Source organism: Phalacrocorax carbo, chromosome 4 (assembly GCF_963921805.1).
Source record: "Phalacrocorax carbo chromosome 4, bPhaCar2.1, whole genome shotgun sequence".
NCBI lineage: Eukaryota > Metazoa > Chordata > Aves > Suliformes > Phalacrocoracidae > Phalacrocorax > Phalacrocorax carbo.
Window position 1 is genome coordinate 57275332 of NC_087516.1, and position 14164 is coordinate 57289495.

Here is a 14164-nt window from a genome sequence, read left to right on the forward strand (position 1 = left end):
TCACTGGACTCTCATCTTTTCTTTGAAAGACTGGAAATGATTTCTTAATCAAAATAATTTATCTAAAACCAAAACATAACAAAAAAGCAAATAAACCTCCCAATTTGAGCTGAGACAGAACAGTTCTTAATCCTGTATTATATGCTTTTCGAAAAACATCTGCCAGATGGATTACTTTCCATCTTATCTGCAGCACGTATTTTAAATTCCTCTGCTTGTGCTTGTTACCGGATGTTTTGGCCTGGTTGTGATCTCACTTGATGTATATTGGCATTATAAATTCTCTGTAACTTATTTTGGACGATGTTAAGTAAGATGTGATGCAGACAGTCATGCCTTCAATCAAGCTTTCTTGACGTTTCGGATCTTAATTGCTTTGTAAACAAAAGTTAGATTGTTCTTTCTATATTTGTATTCCCCATTTTTTGTTTCATGGTTAGTATTTCCATTTTTACATCTCTCTATGTTTTCAGCTGTGGGATACAGCCACATTTGTAGGGAGCAAGTAGAACATATGGCAGAGATTATGAATGTTGAACTCCTGTTTGAGCCACAATGGCAGAAATTTTGTTTAAAGATTGGTTTGTAGCTGCTGCAATGGCAAGCAGTAGAGCTGAAAATCATTGCAGTAGCTTTCCACAGAACACACTGGTGGCTCGTAGATTCAGCTTCACCTGGTTTTGTGTCAAGTTCAAAACATGCAGGTCTATACAAATGTATTCTGTTCATGATTTTGTTATCAGGGAGATGAGCAGATTTTGTGGTATATTTTTTCCTGAAGGTCCTGCAAGAATACGTTAATCTTTAATAATTAGGTAATATCTTATACCTAGTTAAAGGCATTTTATAAACATCGAGTGCTTTTTGCATAAGTTGTTCATCATTTCAATAAATACCATGGGGAAATACTTGCTTAAAAAACTGTAGTTTCTTAAGTTAGTTAAAAAGATATAAGGAAACTTCGTTTTGGTTTTTTTAGGAAATTTATTTTTTGCAGTGACTTCCATTAGGGAAGAATAAGCTCTACAACTATGTGTGGACTTCGTTTAAATGTTGGAGTAGTCCTGTTGAGGTCACGTGGAAAGACTAAGCAACAAGAGCTTCAGTAGAATTGCAGCTTTAATTGTATGTTGTTTATTAAGTGATTCAGTTAGATTTGCTAGTGTGCAATATACACAAATCCAAAGAAATAAATTTTAAGACTCTTGCTTTATTTAGCATATTCTTTCAGTTTTGTATCACAAATAAGCTGCATAGTCAAATGCTCCAAACTGAATTAATTTCCTGTATGATTTAATTTTGTTGTGTCAGAGAGGGACAGAGCATACTGCTCAACTCTTTTTTTTTTTTTTTTTAAATTTTCTGAAGTATTTTCAACTCCGTAATAATTAATTACAAACAAGCAAACCAACCAACCCTGTAATATTTTAGTCATTAAAACAGCTTTGTGGGGAAATCAAATCTAATGGAATATGGTCTGTAGTCCATTCATAAGACATCTAGCAGCTGTTGCATGAGTAAAATTAGAAGCATACGTCATGATTATATTTTTACATAAAGCTGCAATACAAGAGAAGAAATGGGCTTTACAAGAGCCATTGATTATCAAGGGATGTTGAGCTCTGTTGTGCTTAAGGGAGGAAATGAATTGAAAACCACACAATAATTTATCTTCCATCCTCAGATTTTAGTGACTGTAGGCTATTTATATTGCACTTTTCTGCCAAAATTCACTGTTAACACAGGTACATGATGGAGGTTGTCGTTACTATCACAGCCCAGGTTTTCTTGGAATTTGTAATTAAAAATACCCCTTAAAATTACTGAATACTCAGTTATGGATACCCCTATACTCACGTATAGTCTTTTTTTGTCCTGTTCTAAGAAACACTTTGTCCTGTAATTGAAATATAAGTCTTTCAGTACAGAGATGCATCTTCTGGCTTCATGTTTTTTCAGTTTGGTTTACTCAAAAAGTGGTTTAATCTAATAAAAATAATCCCATCAAAATAATCCCATGCTTATACCAGAACTGCCCATTTTAAGGATGATATTTGTATCATAGTATTAATCTGAGTGACGACACTTTTCTCTGTAGGTTAGGCTTTGTGCTATGCTGTGTCTGTATTGATTACTGTCAAAACAGTTTTATGTCTTTGGCCTAGAGGAGAATTTGCTTGCAATGCCACTACCCCTTTAGCTTGCACTTCTTCGAATGCTTGCTTTGTGCTGTGGCTGTGTAAGGGCTCAGGCCTCTGCAGAACTTCTGTCTCAGAAACATCCCAGGAGTCTGTATGTGCCATATTCTCATAGGTGGTGTTCATGCAAAGGTGAAGGGTCCCCATGTTTGACAGTTCCTTTCAGCTTCTTTGAGGAGCCTTGATATCCTTGTGACATGCTTTACTGGGATCTTCCCGTCTCAATTCCCCACACAGTTAGAGGTCCAGAGGAATCCTGCCTGTCAGTGCCTACATTGTACGTGGAATGGGATGAGGTAGGAATCTTGCAGATTCTCTGTGTGGAGTTCATAAATAGGAAAACTTAAGATAACAAAAAAGGCAAACTGTTAACCCCACTCTGAAGTGACTCTGAAGTAGGTGACTATGTTGCTGTCTTAGCTTTACATGTGTTTGCTTAAGACCAATTTGTCCATGCATGCATGTGACAGGCAAACTTAGTTCAGATATACCAAACAATCCGTGCAGTACAGAGCTTTTGTATATCTTTGGTTGCTCCTGCACTGGATTCTTTATTAGTCTTAGCTATGATAGTGTGTGAACATTGTTGAGCTTGAGTATACTGAGTAGTTTATATTCTCATCTTTCTAGCAGAAGTAGTGTAATGAGCAGTGGTATAATTACTGTTTTTCATGGATATGTGATGACTGTGATTGCTTCCCTGAGAAAATAAAGACTTAATAATTTTACGTTATGTATAAAGGAAGAAATTTTAAGGAGTAAGTGATGCTAAAGTGGCTTAACTTTTGTATGTTATCCACACATTTTTAAAAGTTAAATAACTTCAAAAAGTAGGTATTTTCCACTTTTATGTAGTGATTTTTTAGTGTCTTCATTTGTAAATGATGCAAAGCATTCCTACAGTCTGTTATCGGAAATATGTATGTTTACATATATTAGAATAGATTATATGTTTAAGAACAGTTAGCTGAGGCATTGTGTAGCAGAAGCACTGCTGAGGCATTGCTTAGACAGGTACTGATATAAAGCGTGTATATAAACTGTTTATTTTTTTCAATGCTAAACATCCCCTATCACAATTTAATAGGTGGTTAAGAGGTCTATAGCCACAGATACTTGGTGACCTATTCGGTCAATTTCTGCATCAGCATTAAATGGTGATGATACAGTAAATGTACCTGTATGATCCCCAGTACCACAACTCTGTATCCACAGATGATGTTGATGAAGGAAAAAATTCTATGAGATGATTTTTGCACCAGAAGGGCACTATGTCACTTGAGTGGGTTACCCAGGGGTGGTATTTGCATGCTTGGGATTTTTTTAGGACGTGGCTAGGCCTGATCAAATTTTGATGGTAGCTCTTACTGGAGGAGGCAGTCGCACCAGAATAACTCCAGGGATTTTATCCAAAAAAACCATTGCTGTGATGATGTGTTGTGCTGTTTTCTTTGTGCGTTTTCCAGTTTTTGGCTCCGTTGGCGTTATACCGGCATATAAAGATTGTGTCAGAGACCATTTTCTACACAACGCCTTACAAATATTTGCCTGTGGTTTAAATATCTTAGTTTTATGTTCTCTACTACTCTTGAACTACCTAATGTTTTCACTGCTTTCTTGTGTTTAGTGTTCTGTATTTCTCATTAAGGCAGATGTTTCGATGAACCTGCCTTCTGGCAATTAGTAGGAGATATATTTTCTTTTTAAGTTTCAGAAGGCAGATGTTTCTTTAGCCTGAGTATTTGTTTAGTTGTCTGAGCTGATTAATTTCTGTTGGAAAAGAGTTCATAATTTTTCATTTCTGTTGGCTTCAGATCAATTTCTGAAATATTTATGGAAATTCAGCAAGCTGTTTGAATTACTTCAGTCCATGCTACCCAATTTTTCTGTCTCTCTCCATCCCCTCAAAACTGCTTGCCTGATTTTGTTTAAGTATATTAAAGTGATTAAAGTATATTGGAGAGATGAAGGAGAGAAATGTGCTGATGTTTTCCCTTCTGCAAAGAACTCAGTGTTGACACAAAGAGCAAGAAGATACTGTCATACATTTCCTCCTCTAAATTAATTAATACAGAGTTTTCATGATGGAGGTAAGCTTATGGATGACCTTATTGTTTAGTTAGACAGCCTTAAGTATGCTGATAATTTGTACAGTAAACAGAAGTGATGTGTAAAGTTAAGCTGAAAGTACTGCTGTTTGTCCGGCAGCCAGCTGCTCAGAGTTACTTGCTACGGAAGGGCCAAATGAATCGTGTCTTTGTTTCCGAATGTTCTTTACACGCAAAGCCTAGGGGACTGGAGTACAGTACTGGGCTGGTGCCCACAGTTTCATTAACCTTTTTTTTTTTCCCCATTTAAATCTCTGTCTCTGTTTTGAAGGTGGTTGAAGGGATTTATGGATTTTCCTGGCTATTTGCTTTCATAAACTATCTAAGAATAATACAAAAGGCCACCCAGCAAAAAGCTGCTTAAGACACAAGTAAAAGGAGCTTTTTGTTATTAGAACCGTTGATTAGGCAACATGTGCCAATTATATATATCCATTGTCTTGGAAACTAAATTTTTGCCTCTGCTTTGGATTTCAGGAAAATGAGTTAACCTGTGACAATCTTTGCAAGCATGTGTACTTAAATTCCTTAATATCGGTGAGGAAAGACTCTATTTTGCCCTTTTGTCAAAGGCACGTATGTTGTAGCAGAGAACTGTATGCACTTTTCAGCAGTGTTTCTGAAGTGATCTTACATTGGACTAGCCAGAACGAACATATTTTCTGTCTTTAGGCAGCTTACTGAACTGGTATATCCAAATTGTGTCTAACTGGTATTTTATACTTACACTGAAAGTCTTCTGGGAATGTATTTATTTGTGAATAAATGCTGTACAGCATAAGCTAACACTTCTGTGTTATTTGAGAGGCATTTTCCCCTTATGTGTAGCTCTTCAGAAATGCATTAAAACACGTTGAAAGTTTATTACATTTTCTTTTTATAAACTTGATGTAAAACGTTACTGTCTGCATGTTGCATGTTTTTGACCTGTCATGAAAAATTTCTGTTTATGGCAGGATTGTTTAACTTCACAATCTTTCTGTTATAAAGTGTGCAGCAAAGTAGCATTTGTTCATAATGGATGATTATGGCAATGAAGTATGATCCAGATGATCACACCATTATTTTTATTTATTAAAAGGAAAAAAGTAGATATTTATTCTGTTAATTTCATTGGTTTGTCTTCCACTGCATTGTAATTAGCTTGTACTGATTATAGTAAATTCTGTGCTTTACCTAATTTGGAAGGATTTGAATGGTGGTTTGTATTACTGACACAATGAAAAGGAGCAGGCTGAACAGGAGTGTTCTGCAGAATGCCCTGATTCTATTAGTGTGGGCAAATAACATATCTATTACAGCTCTAAAGATTGTGGGGGGAACCAATGGGCTATCTTTATGAATCGATTTGTTACAAAGCCTGTTTTTTTTCATAGTAGTAAATGCCAGAGTTGCTTAGCAAGTGGTCTGATTTTGTGTAGTTACAGACCTCCTCAAGGGCAAGGCTGAGAATGCTGAAATACTTGTTGGTTCTGACCCAAACTGGTTCCCCAGAGCACCGTAAACATATCAAAGGACTACTTGGTAGCTGTACTTGGTTGTGGTATGCTACCTGCAAAATTGCCCAGCTAGCATTCAGTAACAGGAACTTATCACGGCTAAAGGAATGGCCATCTCAGCCACTTTTGGTTTACTTACTTTGTGTTCATAGTATGAGAGAGCACTGGAGGGAAAAGACTATGAAAAGAGAAAGGCTGATTGAAAACAACTTTTTTTAATCTGTCAGATGTACTTCTTATAACAGAGTGTATTTGTTATCGAATGCAATTCTGGAGGTTATACAAACTTTAATGCTGATGATCAGCATTAACAGTAGTAACCTGGCAGAAGCAGATTCTGACCTTCAACATCAGAGACTCAAAGAGCACTTACCCAAAGCTGGTGACTCATTTCAAAACTGTAGAAAGCATCCTACTTAGCTAGGTATTCAAAGGAATTAATTGTGTTTACTGTCTAAACTGAAGTTCATTTTGACACCCCCCTTTGCTAAGAAAATTAATCAGAAAAAAAAAAAGAAAGGAAAACAGTTAAGTGGTCAAGCAGTTACTATTACTGAATTAAAGCCGTATGATGGAGTCGTGTAATTCCTGTATTTCCTATGAACTCTTGAATATTTACGCAGCCCTTTTAACTAAGATAAACTACATGAATACCAGAGACACTAATTTTATACAGTAAAATTGGTTGGACTTAGTAAAATTTTCATGAACACCAGATTTATACAGGACCAGGCTATAAGAGCTGTGATAACTGCAGTGTAGATCAGAGAAGGTAGAAATCTGTAAACTTAGCCTTTCCATGTGCAACTAGAAAGCCTTTTGTTTGGAAATCATATCCAGCCATTGTGAAATGACGTGGTTATTTGCATATTAAAATGTCAGTGAATTATGAATCGGTCATCAGACCCGTGGGATTTAATTTTTGTAATGACTAAAATGTAGGATGAAATTTCAGGGATGAAATTCCTGTTCATCAGGGTAAGTGTTTTGGAGGGATTCCTCTAGCCATTAACCTTTGTACAGTAAACAGATGTGACGTGTAAATTTAAGCTGAAAGTACTGCTGTTTGTCCAGCAGCCAGCTGTTCCAATTGCTTGACACACAAGGGCCAAATGAATCATGTCTGTCTTCTAAGCCAGCGTTTCCTGTTTCTGAATTATTAGTTCAGGCTTTCTCACTCTTACTGATAAGCAAATCAGAGATGGGAATCATCCAAATTATTAATATACCTAATATTTAAAGGTTTTTTTTGCTTATTTAGAGGCAGTGGTGGGAATTAATGAGATGATGTATATCAAAAGGTGTCTTTCAGTCTTTCCTTCACAAACATCGTTCACTGCTCCTTACTATACAGAGCCATTGAGCTCTTACCTTTTCCTTAACAATCAGTTAGAAATACTCGGCATGAGGAGCTCATGTTCCTGCATGCACTGTGAATACGCTGCCTCTTAACTACCAAGAGTTGGTCCCCTGGAGGCAGGATGCTGCTGAACAGCTGTGAGTGTGAATGACAGGGGCTTCTGGCCCTTGTTCTGACCTCAACAGAGGCCTATCTCTGTTTCCTGCTGGGGAAGGAGCTCTCCTTGTTTCTGCAAGAGACAACCACTCTTAGCCCCTGGTGAGTGCTGAATTCGGCAGGAATTAGCTGTTCCCCTTTTCTCAGCAAGACAGTAGCTGTCAGTCGGTATATTAGGCTTGTGAGAGGTAAAGAAACCATTTGATTCTTGTTTTGTTGTCAGGGAGTGACATCTTCATCTGAAGAAATTTGCAGAAAGTGAGCAGCCCCTCCCTCACAAGCCTGGATGTTGCTGAGATTTGGTATAATACTGTGTGTGGGTAAAACCACTTCTTTTGGGTTAGAGACAGTTTTCCACATTTAGCACAGCAGAGATTGCTTTTCCCTTTCCTTTATTATTCCCCAAAAGTTTTATCATCCTTCACTTTTTAAGGTTTGTGTTGGTGTCCTTTCCTCATCATATCTTACCCAAACACTTTGCTATAAATGATAGATGCCTTTGAGCACATAAGGAGTAGAAGATAAAGGCAAAATGGCTGACTGCTCAGGTGTAGTGAGATAACAGAAAAGCAGCAACAGAGAAGGTACAGTGAAGACAGGAGATGTAAATTTAAAGGAACACCACTGTTGTAAAGCTGTTACAAGTCTGTCTGCTGTACTGTGTTTGCTCTGACACCTCCTCTTTGGGCAAGACATTTAGCACTCTTATTACCTGTAACATACCCATTTGTAGAATCATGAGATAATGCAGGTTGGAAGGGACCTCAGGCGGTCATATAGTCCAGTAGGGTCAGTTATGAGGTCCTGCAACTGCTCATGAAGTCAGTGTGTTCAGAACTCTCTTTATGGTATCTTGACCCTAAAGAAGTGAAGGTAAGGGAGAGAGGTGAAGGAAAAGAGAGGAGTGGAGGAGAGGCAGTATGTGAATAAATGGGAGAAAAAGAAGTGAAAGAACAGTAAATGCAGTGTCATTTTTTTCTCACAGTTCTGTCATGACAGTGTGTTTGATTATCTTCCTTGAAATTTTGTGACTGTATAATATTGCCTGCTTTCATTTTAAAACAAAGTAATTCCCTAATCTTTGGGATTCTGGAAACATATATTGAAAATATGAATCTCTAGGGCTTCAGAATGAGAAGGATGAACAGACATTGTCAGTCTTACATGTGTAGTAGCTCAGAATTTTGGAACTAATCTAGTGTTTTAGGAGAGGTGCTGATACAGGATTAATCTGAAGATTGCTATTGGCAATATTATAATGTGAAAAACTTAGATGAGCATGGCTCTAACAAGTGCATACTAGTGTGGATGACACTCATTAATTTGAGTACGTATAGAGCCTTCATAATCTAGTACAAAAAAGTTTAAAAATAGTGTAAATACTAGATTAGAGGTGTAAAAATTATGTTAGCTGTTTGCATCTGGATTGCTTTTTGTTGAATATTCAGGAGATGACTTTTGAAGATGAGAAATTGGAAAAAAACCTAAAAACTTTTGTAAGTAGAACATAGTTACATTCAGGGGGAGCACAGCATTAATTTTCATTTCTTTTTACTGGCATCTGCTGATCTGCATTTTTTTTTAAAGGTGACTTATTCTGTTGCTGTTTAAAATCCTCTAATAAAAAAAAGGAAGCAGACCAAATTCCTGCTTAGGTTGTCAAAGGTCAGTTTTCATAGCTGTCTGACATTTTTAGACTACACCAAGATAGCGTATGTGAGATGAAGGGGGTTTTTTATGCCTGAAGTGAAAAAGCTATTTTGCCAAGCTTGCCTTAATAAAGAGCAGATTGGTTAGTAAGATCAGGAGGGACTCCTATTTAAAATAAACAATCAAATGGTTTCGTGGAGTTCAGTTGTCTTTCCTGTCCTTTTATTATTACCCTATTTTAAACCATGCATTGTAGCATTGTCTTCTAATCCTTTTACTGTAGCTAGAATATTACCACATTTGATCATAAAAGTCTTTTATATAGTAAAAAACTAAGGTGTACTCTTAAGGTTTTCTGTTCTGGCCTTATCTATTGACTGGTAGTGTGTGCTATATATTCTCCAGAAGGATAGTTTATAGGCCTTAATTGTGATGTTTGGGGGTTTTTTTGTTTGTTTTCCCACCCCACCCCCAATTATTGCTAAGGGTGTTATTTTACATGTGTGCACATTAGTAACTTCATGAATGATGTTAGTTCTCTTAGACTTGCCAGGAACATACAAGTGTGTGAAGTCTGGTCTTTGCAGACTGAAGACTGATACGTTCTAAACTGCAAAGCACAGAACAGCTATGGATTCTTAGCTGTAACGAGGCTCTGGGCAACAAATGTTGGGTTTCGTCAACCCATTTGTTAGTCCCATCCTCCTTAGAGGTTGGTTAAAAAACTATAAAACAAAACAACACAACTTTCCTGAAAATCTAGTAATAGTTGTGATGAACTGGAAAGCTAAGACGCAAAGTAACCATGAAAATATCCAGTATTTGATGGGAAAAGATAAATAGACTGTATGCCAAGACAACTTAATAGCGATTTTCTTGATTTCATAGAGATTGCTGCTTTTAGAAATATATGAAGCTGTAGAATTGGCATGTGTACCTGTTACCTCATTTAAAAAGCAAGCATTTACGTGCCCTTTTACCAACAAGTAAAGGCATGTGGAGTGTTGCCAAACTTCATAGTTCCAGAATATGTTTTGATAAATGTACACTCAGGGTTAAAAAACAAAGCAACCCGCCTTCCTCTGAACTGTCTGGATAAATGTGGCTGCTGATTACTTCTTTTCATAAAAATGTACTCCAGGCAGCAGCATATCTTTCTGCCTGATTCAAACAGGTGTATTATAAAACAAGTTATTTTATGAAATGTTAATGATAAAAATAGAGGAAAATGAGGTTTTCTCTATTGCAAGCTGATCTATAAAGCGGTGTTCTCCCTGAATCTTTAGCTCACACCTTTGTTCTCCAAGAGTGAATGGAAAGAGAGCTTAAAAATGGGAGGAGGTGAGAAGTGGAGAACAGTAATAAAAGCGCAGTCCTTCAGTAATTGTTGCTGGTTTTTATCGTTCACTTGCTCTGTTTTGCTTATGTCTTTGATAAAGTAGGATACTATGATAGGATTCATGACAGGATTAATGCATTAAAATTCTCATGCAGAAGTAAGAAAATATTTATACAGTCAGAGCCAGGGATTTTTTAAAATAAATTTGACCCGACACCGTTACTGTTGAAATTAAATCATTGGGAAAACTGTTTTAAGAGGAAATTGAATTAAGCTAATGCAGCAGGTCCAAGCTGAAAAGAGAGTGTGGCATATTGCTAGTGCATCTAAATTATATTAACTAATGTTGAATATCTGCATTGGTTTTGCTTAAAATATAATACTTTCATATATGTATATACATATATATATGCATGTGTATATATATTCATATCCAATGTGTGGTAAGGAAGATCAGAATAGCAGTTTCCAAAGGTAAAGGAAGGAAGAACAAATGAGTCAATAACAACCCCAAGCTATCTGATCTTTTATCTGATTGAACAAATGTTTTAGCCTCTATAAACAAACATGACAATTTACATGTAATAGAATGGGTTCCTATTTCTGAGAACTGCAAAATAATGATAGATTGCCTGGAGTCGTTTGTGTAGGAGAGTTAGGAAGCAGGTGATTGTTCACTATAGATGCCATTCTGCTTTATCTACATTTTCTATTGAGAATTGTTCAACAAGGAATTTTTCAATTCACCTGCAACCTCCTTTCGTACCTTAGGATTCTTTTAATATTAAATCAGAATTAGGGAAAAGGATGGTTAATGTCCCTTGCTGATACAAGTAGTAAAGCTTATCTTCTAGTCTGATTTTTGCATGGGAATTTATTCCTGGTTAAATAGAGGAAGTGATTTACACTTTGAGGGCTCCAGTCTTGGCCACACGCATAGGAAAACCTACAAGAATTGTTATAAGCAGTCTGTAAGTAGGAAACAATTCTGTTCTGTCCTAAAATGCTGTTTTGCTTTCTGGGACAGTGTCACAGTACCTAGTGAAAGCCAAGGAGGAAGCTGAAGCATGTGCATACCATGTAAACATGGAGTACAGCACTAGGACATGCTTGAATAAGCAGTGAGTGAGGCCTACTTCATGTGGTGCAGTGTAGCATCTTACAGAGAAACAAGGAATTTGGGTTTCTGCACTGACAGGCCTGTTACTGCTTAAAGAGCCAGTAGAATTGCCATCATCTTGTGTAACTGCTTCTTTCTGCTATACCTTGTAGATATGTCTCTTGAAAAGGCTTGAGCATTTAGTTCTCCCAGTAGTCTTCGGACATCTCTGGCCCCTCTGACTTTATATGACATTACAACTCTATGAGATTGTCTGCAGAGCCAAAAAGCATATACTTTCCCCGCTTGCAAGCTGCCGTTTGGGTATACCTTAGTCAGAAGGTCGTGGAAAGGCAACAAGATCAGAAGAATGAAACAGAAAAAAATTAAGGTTTGCTGTAGTTTTTTCTACAATAGAACATAGTTGCCAGCGTAGAGCTTTGGCTACAAAACCATTTGATACTTTGTGGTGCTTCAAAGTGGGACTTTTGTTTCTGATGATTCTGTTCCCTGGCCTTGCAGTATGTGAGCTAGATTCTTAGTCTTCCTACATTGCTGCAGGTAGGATAACCCAGAAATATCTCCTCAATATAATGAAAATGCTGATTAAATACCTACTTTAAAATTCTGTGAAGCTCTTCTAAGTTAAATGTTTCCATTTACTTTTCCAGGAGAGTGATTTGTAAAATTCGTCTATTGGGCAAATTAGTTATATTAGAATATTAAAGGGAACTGATATAGCAGAAAATGCAAAAACAGTTAAACTTTTTAAAATAATTTGACATGTTTCCTTTGTCACTGTCAATTCCAGCAGATTCAGTATCTCTCATCATAAGAAATACTTCTATGACCAAATTCAGCAGGTTTTGCATTTCTTGAGTATTTTAAGCCTTGCTTCTCAGTCTGTTTCATATCTTCATAAGCTTGTAAAATTTCATTTTAACACATCAAATGATTTGTTTTAGCATTCATCTGGATCCGACTTTGTTTTTTGGGTGGATTCACAGTTTTTTCCACATTTAGGTGTCCCTTTAATATTTTTTCTTAGCAAAGGAAAGAAAGAGAATGCTCAAGATGCGGAAGCAAATCCTTTTTCAAAACTACTCTGCATTAGAGGCCAGCTGTTGAGTGCTGCGTTCATGTCAGAGCTCAAAGTCTGACCCTCAGACTTAATGCACTTATTAAAGGAGTGCATTCTTCCAGTGGCAAACATTTTTTTTAGTTCAGTATCACTGGAAACAGCCAGACTGAATTATTTCACAATGCTATGTAACAGTAATGGAGTTGGGCATAAGGAAAACAATTTATACTGAGCCTGACAAGTGGAGAGCCTAGGTTAGTGTCATTCTACAATCTAGGCTGCCATGAGGGAATCGGTGAGGGACCTTTTGATGTGTTAATTGTTTTACAGCTACTCTGCGGTAAGAGCCTGCTTTATTCCTGAAGCTGAAACCATACTCTGAAGAATGTAACTTTTTGCTTTAAAATGGAAAGATTTATATCGTTTAGGAGGTACTCAAGTCCTGATACAGGATGTGGTCAGACTTCTCTCTCAACAGCCACACTTTCTTTTCTGGGTCCCCCACTTTGTGTTGTGCCCAAGTGTAAAAACCACAAACACACTATTTGCTCTATTGAATTTAAACACAACTCAAAAAAGATAATAATTCTATTTGCCTGATCAAAGTTGCCTCTCTCCTTTGTTATAAAAGCAGGGTGAGAGGGAGAGGAGGATTGGGATACACTTGCCTCTCACATACCTTTTTGGCAAGTTTGCCTTTTGATGAAATATATATTTCAGGCTGCGCCTCAACCGGGTCTTTACCATGACATACTTGTAGATGATGCTGAGACTGGCTGGCTCGTCTCCTCCTACTTCTCCTCTCCTGCTGTGGTCAAGGAATCAAAGTAGGAAGCAGATGTGGCTGAAACCAAACAGTTCCCTTCTTGGGAGGGAGGGAGAAGGGAGACAGGTCAGTGCAGTGAAAGGGGGCAGCTGGAAGGAGGCCCCAGGCTGGAGAAGGGGAGGGCAGATCTTCAGCTTTCAGCACTGGCCCGCACAGATTGAATTACAGCAGCTGAAGCCGAAGAAGAATATTGTTCAAGTAACCAAGGTGACCACTGGACCATAGCAAAGTTACTGTTCTTGCTGATTGTATTTATTGCAAGATTTGGCAGAGTTCTTTGTAAGAAGGTATTATTATTTCTCACTAGTAAGAATATTTCTTTGTAAATAAATGTCAGCTGAGCTGGCATCCTTCATCCGTTTGAATTCTGCTTTTCCTAGCAGTTGCATGGGAACCACTGTACAGCTATAGTAATGTGAAAAATACTATATTTAAAAAGAAAAAAAAGCCAATAATGCAAAACCACAACAACCATCCCCAAAACAAAGAAGCAAACAACTGACCCCCCCCTCCAACGGGTACCAGAAATGGTGTAGCAGGAGATAACATCAGCAAAGTGAAGGAGGGATGAGCTGAGTATTATCATAAGAAGCTACCAGAAAAAAAAAACCACATTGGTTTCAGAAAAATGTGGTCAGCTTTGTATAAAATACTAAAACCGTCTCCTTTGCCTTTTGCTTTATAGTTACTGATCCTTTTTGCTGTACTAAGATAAATCAATATAGAAATAAATACCCTCTGTCTGAATTTCCATGAAAAATAGACTCACATTATCATTTGAATTACTTAGCTGAGGCTTATGGAAAAGCTAATAAAATGATACTCATGCTGAAACAATAGAAGTATGC

At 37.2% G+C, this 14164-nt stretch overlaps 1 protein-coding gene across 5 annotated transcripts in view; it reads left to right on the plus strand.

Moving 5' to 3' along the window:
• Window positions 1-14164, plus strand: part of GSTCD (glutathione S-transferase C-terminal domain containing) — a 75566-nt gene that overhangs the window by 39938 nt on the left and 21464 nt on the right. The gene's annotated exons all lie outside the window — the stretch shown is intronic.